The sequence below is a fragment of the Vidua macroura genome, chromosome 11 (assembly GCF_024509145.1).
Source record: "Vidua macroura isolate BioBank_ID:100142 chromosome 11, ASM2450914v1, whole genome shotgun sequence".
NCBI classification, from domain to species: Eukaryota; Metazoa; Chordata; class Aves; order Passeriformes; family Viduidae; genus Vidua; species Vidua macroura.
Window position 1 is genome coordinate 9145340 of NC_071581.1, and position 9531 is coordinate 9154870.

Consider the following 9531-nt stretch of genomic DNA (forward strand, 5'->3'; position numbering starts at 1 on the left):
CTCTCCTTGTATTTATTGCAGTTAAAACAAGCATCTTCATGAGTGCTTCTACATTTTCATTTATTAAAGCAAAGTGCACAAAATAAGGCTAAAAGGGCTAAGATTTTGACCTGAGATTGAAGTACTAAACATGATCTAACCCCCCAAAAGCATTTTAATTTCCAAGGTACCCCATTGGAATGTCTCAAAGTAGCACATCTCACATTAATTCTCAAATCAGAAGCTGTTGTCATTCGTGCTGTACCACATTTATTTCAAACAGCAGACACATTCCCAAATACATTTTAGCTCATGCCAGAGATTGTCCATAACCACTTAACCCTCAAAATGTTTAACCTGCTAGAGATGCAGGTTAAACTTTCAGATGCATTTCTAAAATGAAGAGAGGCAAGTGAGTCTCATTTATCACTTGTAGCTTCAAAAGTTTGAGCTTTATAGATCAAGACACTGTGAATATTCATTGGAACATAATATCAGCACTGCTCAAACAGGAGCTGTTCTCAATAGACTGTTGAGCACTTTTTAGGAATACTGTGTTGTTATAAAGGCTGGCAGTTCCTTGGTTAAGATTAAAGCGAGCCATTTCATTACTGAAACCCTGTAAAACACTGCATCTGAGAACCCTTATTGCTTGTAATAGACCCAGCCTTTCAACCTGAAGAATAATATATTTGTGCATAGCTTTTAAACTGATTGGATGCTGCAAGCTCTTGTCTGTGTGGGAGTCTGCCCACTTTAGAATTTCAACAGCTTTTTTATGAGCTTCTTGTTGGGATTCACAGCACATCTACAGTTTGTCATAGGCACTACCCTTTATATCATTTGATTTCAAAGCTGCTTGCTACAAATCCTCTGCAATCAGGTTGTTATTAATACCTTTAATCTGCCCTCAGACAAGAAATCTAGTGCAGCGTTGGTTGTGCCAAGCAGGCTGAACAGTAATCAGCACCCATATCTGATGGATTATGTTCTTTGTACACTATTTACAGTGAGCAAGGAACAGAAAAACACACATATGCTCATGCCTTGTGCTACTGTGCACGCAGGCCCTGGTGCTGGGTCCATCTGTATTCCCACCAGTATGTTCTCTGCAGCCAAAGCAGCTGAAAAGAAATAGAGTTTTGGGGGGCAAGTGCCATACTGCCCCTCTAATGGAATGAAATATTCACAGCCTTTACCAAGTAACATAAAAGGTGCTACAACTTGAATATACTGTGCAGTAAATAGCAATTCTGAGCTCTGCTATATATTGTTTGCTTTTGCATATTGAATGGGAAATTCAGAAGTTTACTGAAAAGGAAAGTTTAAAGAAAAATCAATAGCAATTTCTGTTCTCCTTCTGGAAAAATTGCCCCATCACTGCTACTTATCGCTTCAACTTACAATCCCTTCAATTTCAACTGCCATTACAGTCATAATTCTGGGATCCATGTAACTGGAAGGCAGTCCTGCACTGTGGTGGTTTGTTGTTTTACAATTGTTTTCTGTTAATGAGTTTATAATGGTTTGTTCCATGTACCCCGTTCTGTTCCCCTACTGGTGTAGCCCTAAGTTGTTCACCTCAGCCTTTTCCCACCAAGTCCTGTCAGTCCCTGTGTCAGTCTCCCCCGTCCCTCCCTTGTCCCTCCCTTGTCTCCGTATGTGTCCCTGTCAATCCCCAGCTCACTGCCCCCTACCCCTGCCTGTCAAGTTAGACACACCCTGGTTGTGTCTAACACAGACAAGGAAAAACAAAGCAGAATGAAGTGGTTTTCCTTCTGGGACTCTACTCCCTTCTGCTAGGGACAGGAAATGATTTAAGCAGTGTTTCCTTGGTGCTACACAAGTGATGTGCAGCAGGTGCACTGAACGTGGCTCCTCTTCCCTCAGGTCCTGTGGTCCATCCTGGCCAGGGCTCCAGCAGGAACAGATTTCATTTCAGCCAGATCCACTTGTCCCCAACATCAGCGTTGTAGCCTGGCTTGTACTTGCGCCCAGGGAGCTAAAGAAAGCAGAAAGCTCAGCCAGAACTCTGGTCTCTCCCCTCAAAGTTCTGAAGTGCCTCGTGAGATCTACAGAACACGAAATACTGTTTTTACATTGTAATGATAAAACTTACAGAAAAATCAGTCTCTCGGAAAAGACTGAGCTGTGCAGCTGAAGGAGGGACTGCGAAAACCAAAAAATATATATGAAAATGAGGCCAATGATCTCAGCACCACATTCCGCCTGGATTCATCCTGCTCCTCCCAGCCTTGCCTGTTACCCTTTGCACAGTTCCCCATTGGATTGTTAAGCCTGCTCCCTCCCCTGTGCTGCTTTCATTGGATTACCCGAGCTGTGTTCTCCTCCCCTAATGTCCCCTCATTGGATGTGAGTTGTTTCCACCCCTTATACCCTCCCCTCTTTAAAATGTGGTGCCCCCTTCATTCCTGTGCCCTCCTTGGGAATAAAGTACCTTGGAATTAATACAAGTGGCCCCTTCGTGTTTCTTTACCTCAGCCCTTCGTTTTCTGCTTTAGAGCTGTGTTACCCACGCCACAGCCAGCCACAGGAGCTCCTTGTGAGCACAGCCAGCCACAGGAGCTCCTTGTGAGCACAGCCAGCCACAGGAGCAGCAATTCCTTGTGAGCACAGCCAGCCACAGGAGCAGCAGCTCCTTGTGAGCGCTGCCACCCGGGAGATCTCGGAAGAGATCCGGGGCAGCCCCTCCTGTTGTGCCCTCCGGCCACAGAGAGAGTGCTAGCCGGGAGATCTCCGTACTGTGCCCGCAACCAGGCAGAAACACTGTGCTACTAATTCAAGAGATTTTTTCCTTTCATATAATTAATTCTGGCAGGTGTTCCTCCTTTCTGGTTGTTGTTGGGTTTGGGTTTTTTTTTTTTTGGGGGTTTTTTTGGGTTTTTTTTTGGGGGGGGTTTTTTTTGTTTTTTTTTTTTTTTTTGTGTGTGGTTTTTTTTGTTTGTTTGTTTGTTTGTTTTTGTTTATTGGGTTGTTTTAAATGGATAGCCAATGGCAATATTCCATGTATGTACTCTAGTCTAGGCTTTTGGGCCCCTGGTTTCTACAAAATTCCTTTGCTCAGTGCACAAAGAGCACATCTGAGGTTCTGGTAAATAGCACAAATTTATTACACACACAGCAAAAAATAATCCAACCCCACAGTCTTTGTCAGTAGGAGCTAAATGAAAATACATAGCATGGAGTTTTCAAACAATGCCAATCTGCTGAAATGACAGCACAATGATCTGCAATGTTGACAAAGATAACAAGAAACCACCCAAGACTGACTTTGAACAAGCACACTTTCCTTAGAATGCTCCCTCAAAATCCAGGAAACATTGGTGATGGGTGAAAACTGGGAGTCAGCTTAATAAAAGCAGTAACTTCACACAACCAAAGTTCACCACTTTTGGCTTACTCTGAATTCTTACCACTTTTCAGCTTCTACTTGAAGAAACTCTTGCTTAGAGATCATTGCACCTGACTTCCAGCTGCACAATACATGGGTAAAGGCTGCTGAGTTAGGAAATTAGCTATGGCCATCCTCCAGCTCTAAGCTCAAGAACTGGGGATAGCTCAAAACAATCAGCACAAAGAAAACATAAACCATTAGTTATTCAAAGAACCATGAGATTACACACTGCAGGATTTGTGCGAATACCAAAGAACAAAATTTATCTGAGGAATTTCCTTGTACAGATCTGGCATTATATATTACCCTGACTGCATTTGGTGAATAAATAAGTAGATTTAAGCATTTGCAGAAGAGAGTGGAATGGGTCAGACACACTGGGAGGCTGCAGGAACTATTTATTGATAATCAACATACACACCTCAGGATTGGAGGCACTGGAGGAGCTTTGAAGCCCATAGCACATTTCTCCTTACCAACAGGCAAACAGTGCAAGGACAACAGGAAACACAGGGAATTACTTGCCTTGGCAAGCACAAGAGTTTATTCAGAAGTGCTAAACAGTTTTGAGGAAAGGCCAAGAGTTAACATATTCTTGCAAAATGTTTTGCAGAGTGAAACAGCTGTGATGCAAAAATTAATCTGATCAATGTTTTCAGAAGCTCAGCTGAAGCATTTATTTCATTGAAGCCTTAAGAGAAAAAAAGTCAGTAAGAACAGACAAGGTACAACACATGGACTAGTTTCATGTTTTTAAATTTGTTAGGCTAAAATATTTCATTTGCCAGGAAATCTAGTTGTAAGCTCTGAGAATCCAAGGAAGACAAAGGTAGTGCCAGAACACTGAAAAAAAAAAAAAAAAAAAAAAAAAAAAGGGAAAGAAGGAACTGATCTTCCAAAAGGGGAGTTGGGGAAATCATTAAGCAGCTTAATTTGAGCTCTACAAAAACTCCAAACCCAAAACAGAACAAAAAAAGCATAGGCACCAGCGGTGAGACAAACAAAACTCCCCACCACAATCAATAAGCTCCTGAAGATAAAATACAATTATATAGCAGGCAGCATTGATTTTTTCTTTTTCCAAAACAAACCAAGTTAAATTTAATTTTCCTCTGTAACAGTGTACAAGAGCACCTCAATATCAGGTTTTCTGTAACTCATCTGGAAGAGGTTTTTTAACAGTATTTCATGTGACAGTCCAAAGCAAGCTTGGAGATGAGATGAAGATGAAACTACTGCATGATAAGAGACAAAATTGTTCACTCAGAGAACAGTTATTAATTATTACCTGTCCAGAACACACCAGGAAGGTTTCCCTGTGCTCACTACTAATATATTTCTTTAGCCCAGGATGAAACTTCCTCACTATGAAAGTCAAAAGTGCCAATTTTATCACGTTGAACTGTTTCGAAACCTGAAAGAAAAATAGATTCTTATTTTGAAGAAATGCCAACCAGAATGAAAAGGGGGCACTTCACTGCTTTCACACCCTAATGATGACTTGATTAACCCAGCAATTCACAGAAGGGAGCCAAGCAGCCTCATGGGCCATGTGCAGCAACACTGTGACTTATGGCTTTACACTCTTAAACTGGCCTCTCCAACACCATCTGATAAATCAACACACAAGTCATTAAGTGGTTCATTATCCCAGCAATATGATTCATTCTGTCTGCCAGGAAGAAAGAAGAAATGATGGGCATCTTCTACTTGCAACCATGACTGCCCATCAATATAACAGATTAAGTGTACGAGGGAGTTTCGTTTGGTGGAAAGGTCAGTGGGATGCTTCATGTGCCAATTTTTCTTCTGCAAGGCTTGACCTCTTAGCAGGGGAAAAATGTGTGGACAAAGGGGAAGAGAATGTGGTTATCCTGCTGTGTAGACAGCTTTTTAAAATAAAATAATAATTTACTTCAAAAATAAGAACCATGACAGAAGAGAATGGAAACAGGGCTTGCACCTGGTCACCATGAAGTCTGCCACCATCAGTAGCCTATGCTTATAAAAATATCATTTTTACTATGCATTCATATTTCAGATTGTCCATGACAGCCAGTAGGTCTGAATAAGAATTACTAGATATATAATAAATAAATCTCTGTCATCATATTATGCGGAAGATCATGCAACTTCCCTCTAAAGATAAAAGAGTTTGAGGAAAAAACCTCTGGCCTAACCTAAGAAAACACAGAAAAATGTGTATGATCATTACTTCACAGAAACAATGAATAGAAGCAAGAGTGTATTCTTACCTCCAGTTACTCATCATATATCAGCATCCACTACAAAATTTAAGAACAAGCTGATTTATAAAAAGATTGTGTCTTTATCTTAATCACAGTAACTCAAAGTTTGTCTTCAGAATTGAAGGACTGTTATATTCCTTCCCAAGATTTTAATTGCAACAAGAGTTTGCCTTTTTAAGAGTGGTTGGGTTTTTTTTTCTTCTGTCAGAAAAACACCCAAAAAACAACAGCAGAAGCACTTGTAGTATGATACTTAGAGATGGGAAAGATTAGGTTTTCCTAAAGATATCAGGGAATTGTGTAAAACCAGAGTAAGAGCCAGGATTTGGACTAATTTTGTATCCAGAGTAAGCCCAAGGGTTTTTACCACAACCTTTGGTTGGAGCTTTCCACACAAAATTAGATACAGCAAGATTCAAAGGATATTTATGCATATTACTACATGAGAGTGATGGTATTTACATAAATTATTTTATATAGCTACACTAGGCAGATCTGTTCCTCAAAGGAAAAACTTTTCCAAATTTCCAGACTATGAGTAGTCCTTAAAAAGCATCACATTTCAGTGTCCTTGTAACTATGGGCCAGAGAGATGAAGACTTCAGGCACAAATTTTAATGATATCAGTGCACTTGTGTAAAGATCCAATTTTCTGAAAGTTGAAAGCCCAGGTATTTTTCACCAATGCCAGCTGCACTATAAGTACAGACCTGTTACAATTATTTCTAGATATCAGCTATTATGCACCTCTCAAGAGGTGGAATATAAACTGCCAGAGCAGCAGGATGGTTCTGCTTGAACAAATCATGGGGATTGCATGGCCTGGCTTTGAGACTTAACAAGGACTGCAGCTCTTACTGCAGAAAGTCTTAACAAATACCTGCTCCTCAGCTGGCAGAGCACACAAACACTACAGGTTTAGGAGGCAGTAGAAAGATTTTTTGCTGTTTTTAAATTACTGATCAGAAATAAGCATTGCACAAAAGAATTAAGTCTCAAAATCATGCATTATTTTGAATGGCTGAAAAGATTCTCTATAGAAAGTAGTAATTTGGGAATTGGAAGAAAATAATTTTTTTCTGCTTAAATTTGGAGGTAAAAAATCTAAACAAAAAGAAAAATACCATATTCCTAAAGCAACTTAGACCTTGCTGCTTCTGCAGAATACATGAAGTGAAGAGGTGGAAGAAATGAAAAAGAAAAAAAGAAAATGCAATCTATGGGCCTAAATAGTTTCCTTTTAATCTGGAGATATCCCCATAATTTGCTACCAGTAACAGAAGGTAACAATTCCTGCCTTTCTCTTTGGGGAAGTGGGGGCAGAGTTCCAGAGTTTCAGGGCAAGCAAAACACCTTCACATCTGCTTGCCTGAAAAGTCCTGGAGTGCTGCTAGAACCCTGATCATTTTAGAAAAACGTGAACAGTCTTCAGGTGATGGTCTCAGCTGGCATACAAATTCCTGAGAATCAACAGGTTTTTGTGATTAAAAAAAAAAACAAAAAAAAAACAACAACAACAAAAAAACCACCGTGTGTAGCATTCCTCTAGATATGATTTAATCACAAATGACCGTGGTTTAAAGATTAGCTTCCCTGCACCAAATGGCAGAACTATCACCCCTCCCAGGCAGAATTCCCTTGTTCTTAGGGCAGGAGAGGAAGAGCTTTAACAAAGTTCAGGCTTCCAGGGACAAGGCCCCACCCCAGCGAGCTGACCTGACAAAGTTACTTCATCTCTCTGGCTGCTCTAATGCTGGAAATCACCAAATGCCCCAGAGCCAGGCTGCAACAGGTGCTCAGCAGCCTGTCTGCAATCACTGAATAAAAATAAAAACTAGTAAAGAGTTTCCCAAGAATTTCACCACTTGGATTCTTCACGCTGACATAAAAGCATTTTTTTAATCTCTTGTCAAAGACTAAACTATTTTATTCTTTGGATTTAATGGCAACCATATTCTGCACTTTGGATTTTTGGGGGAAAAAAAGCATATCCTGTGAGGTTTTAATTTGAAATGTTAGTACATTCTACACAGTCCAACATTTCCACAGAAGTGTTGATTTCAACTTCATTCCATCTCAGTAAGGGTTCCTAGGAATTAAATGGAAATGACAGCAACAGAATTGGTTTTGGATAATGTATTTGGAACCAGATTATATAAATTAGTGTTATGTCTAATTAATTGATGATCACAGAGAGATCTGCCTTTCTAGATGCCCCTTATGGTACATCTTTGCAAATCTCTTTTCCTACAACTCAGAAAAATTTATGTCAAAAAGCAGTGAAATGTGACATATTCCCCCAGAGCAGAGACATTAACTTTTTCTGAAACTAGTCTGCATGAAATAAAAAAAAACTTAGCATAGAATTAACATTTTTGAAGACTCCTAATCTGCAAAATTATCTTATTGAAATTGACAGCAGTGAGGTTTATCTCTTCACATAGGTCTAGGAAAGGATAACCTCAGAGGGACCAATGGTCCAGCCACAACAACTAGTAGTAGTAAGAAAAAGGAATATGAGCAGTAAATCTTTTAGAAGATATTTTTCCCTCTGTCCTCCCTGACAGGGCTTTAATGAGACTCAGGAAGGGGAAGGTGAGGGTGTGGGGGAAGGAAAAAAAAAATCTTCAGAAAAGATCACATATCAGGAAAAAGCAGGACTGATGAAAGGCACTAATAGCTCAAGTTCAAGATCTCCTGATTTTTTTACTACAATCTAGTAAATTCTTTACATTTTGCTATTTATGTGTTTGTCAAAATGCAAACTTTTAATGAAAATAATGGAAAATAAACATATTTTTCAAAATAATAGAGTATTTAAATGAGATTAAAAACATTTCTGACGTTTCAGAATTTGACATCCAACGTTTAGCTATAGTGGCTATCAATTTTCATTCTGACACATACTGAATTTCACTAGTTAGGTGTTTTCTCCCCACAGAGGTGCCTTTTCTGAGCAGGATATATAGTCCTGCATTCAGTAACTATTGGCAAGTATCAAAGGTGCTATGTATAATTTCACAGAACACCTTTCAGAAGTTTTGAGATGGAAATTGTTCCAGTATTGAATTCTAGAAGTCTGGGGTCTTTTAACCCAGGGAAGGGAAGGGGAAAGGGAAAGGGAAAGGGAAAATTTATGTTGTCTATTGTATCACTTCTTTTAATGGTGTTTCAACGTGAAAACTATCTCATAGCATGACCGAAGAGAGGCAATATCCAAGTGCCACCCCTCTCCACACCAAACACTGCAGCATTACTAGAGCCCGTTCCCAGCTGTGGATCCAGCGCTGCGCGGGGGCAGCTCCGCTCCAGCCCCGCAGATCCCGTGCTGGGGGCGGGCAGGGCTGGCACATCCCGCTGGCAGCAGAGCGCTGGGACACACCGTGCTGGGAGCGGCACATCGCCCTGGCAGCAGGGCCAGCAGAGCGCTGGGACACACCGTGCTGGGAGCGGGACATCGCCCTGGCAGCAGGGCCAGCAGAGCGCTGGGACACACTTGTGCAGAGCCCTGAGCGTGAGCCGGTGCCCTCCTGTGCTCCGGCTGAGGAGCAGCGGGGACCCGCACCCCGCACCGCTGGTTGCTCCGGCAGGCGCGGGCAGAGAGACAGCCTGCAGGTCAGTGACACACCCTGCAGGTCAGCGACACACCCTGCAGGTCAGCGACACACCCTGCAGGTCAGCGACACCCTGCAGGTCAGTGACACACCCTGCAGGTCACAGTGACACACCCTGCAGGTCAGCGACACACCCTGCAGGTCAGTGACACCATGCAGGTCAGCGACACACCCTGCAGGTCACAGTGACACACCCTGCAGGTCACAGTGACACACCCTGCAGGTCAGTGACACCCTGCAGGTCAGAGTGACACACCCTGCAGGTCAGTGACAC

The 9531-nt window shown here is 41.5% G+C and overlaps 1 long non-coding RNA gene across 1 annotated transcript; it reads right to left on the reverse strand.

Moving 5' to 3' along the window:
- Positions 1-4120: 4120 nt before the first annotated feature.
- On the reverse strand, positions 4121-9263 carry LOC128812884 (uncharacterized). The gene is made up of 3 exons (XR_008438867.1): positions 9140-9263; positions 4683-4808; positions 4121-4237 (listed from the first exon to the last, which is right to left on the reverse strand). It is a non-coding gene; the product is annotated as an uncharacterized LOC128812884 (long non-coding RNA).
- Positions 9264-9531: the final 268 nt, after the last annotated feature.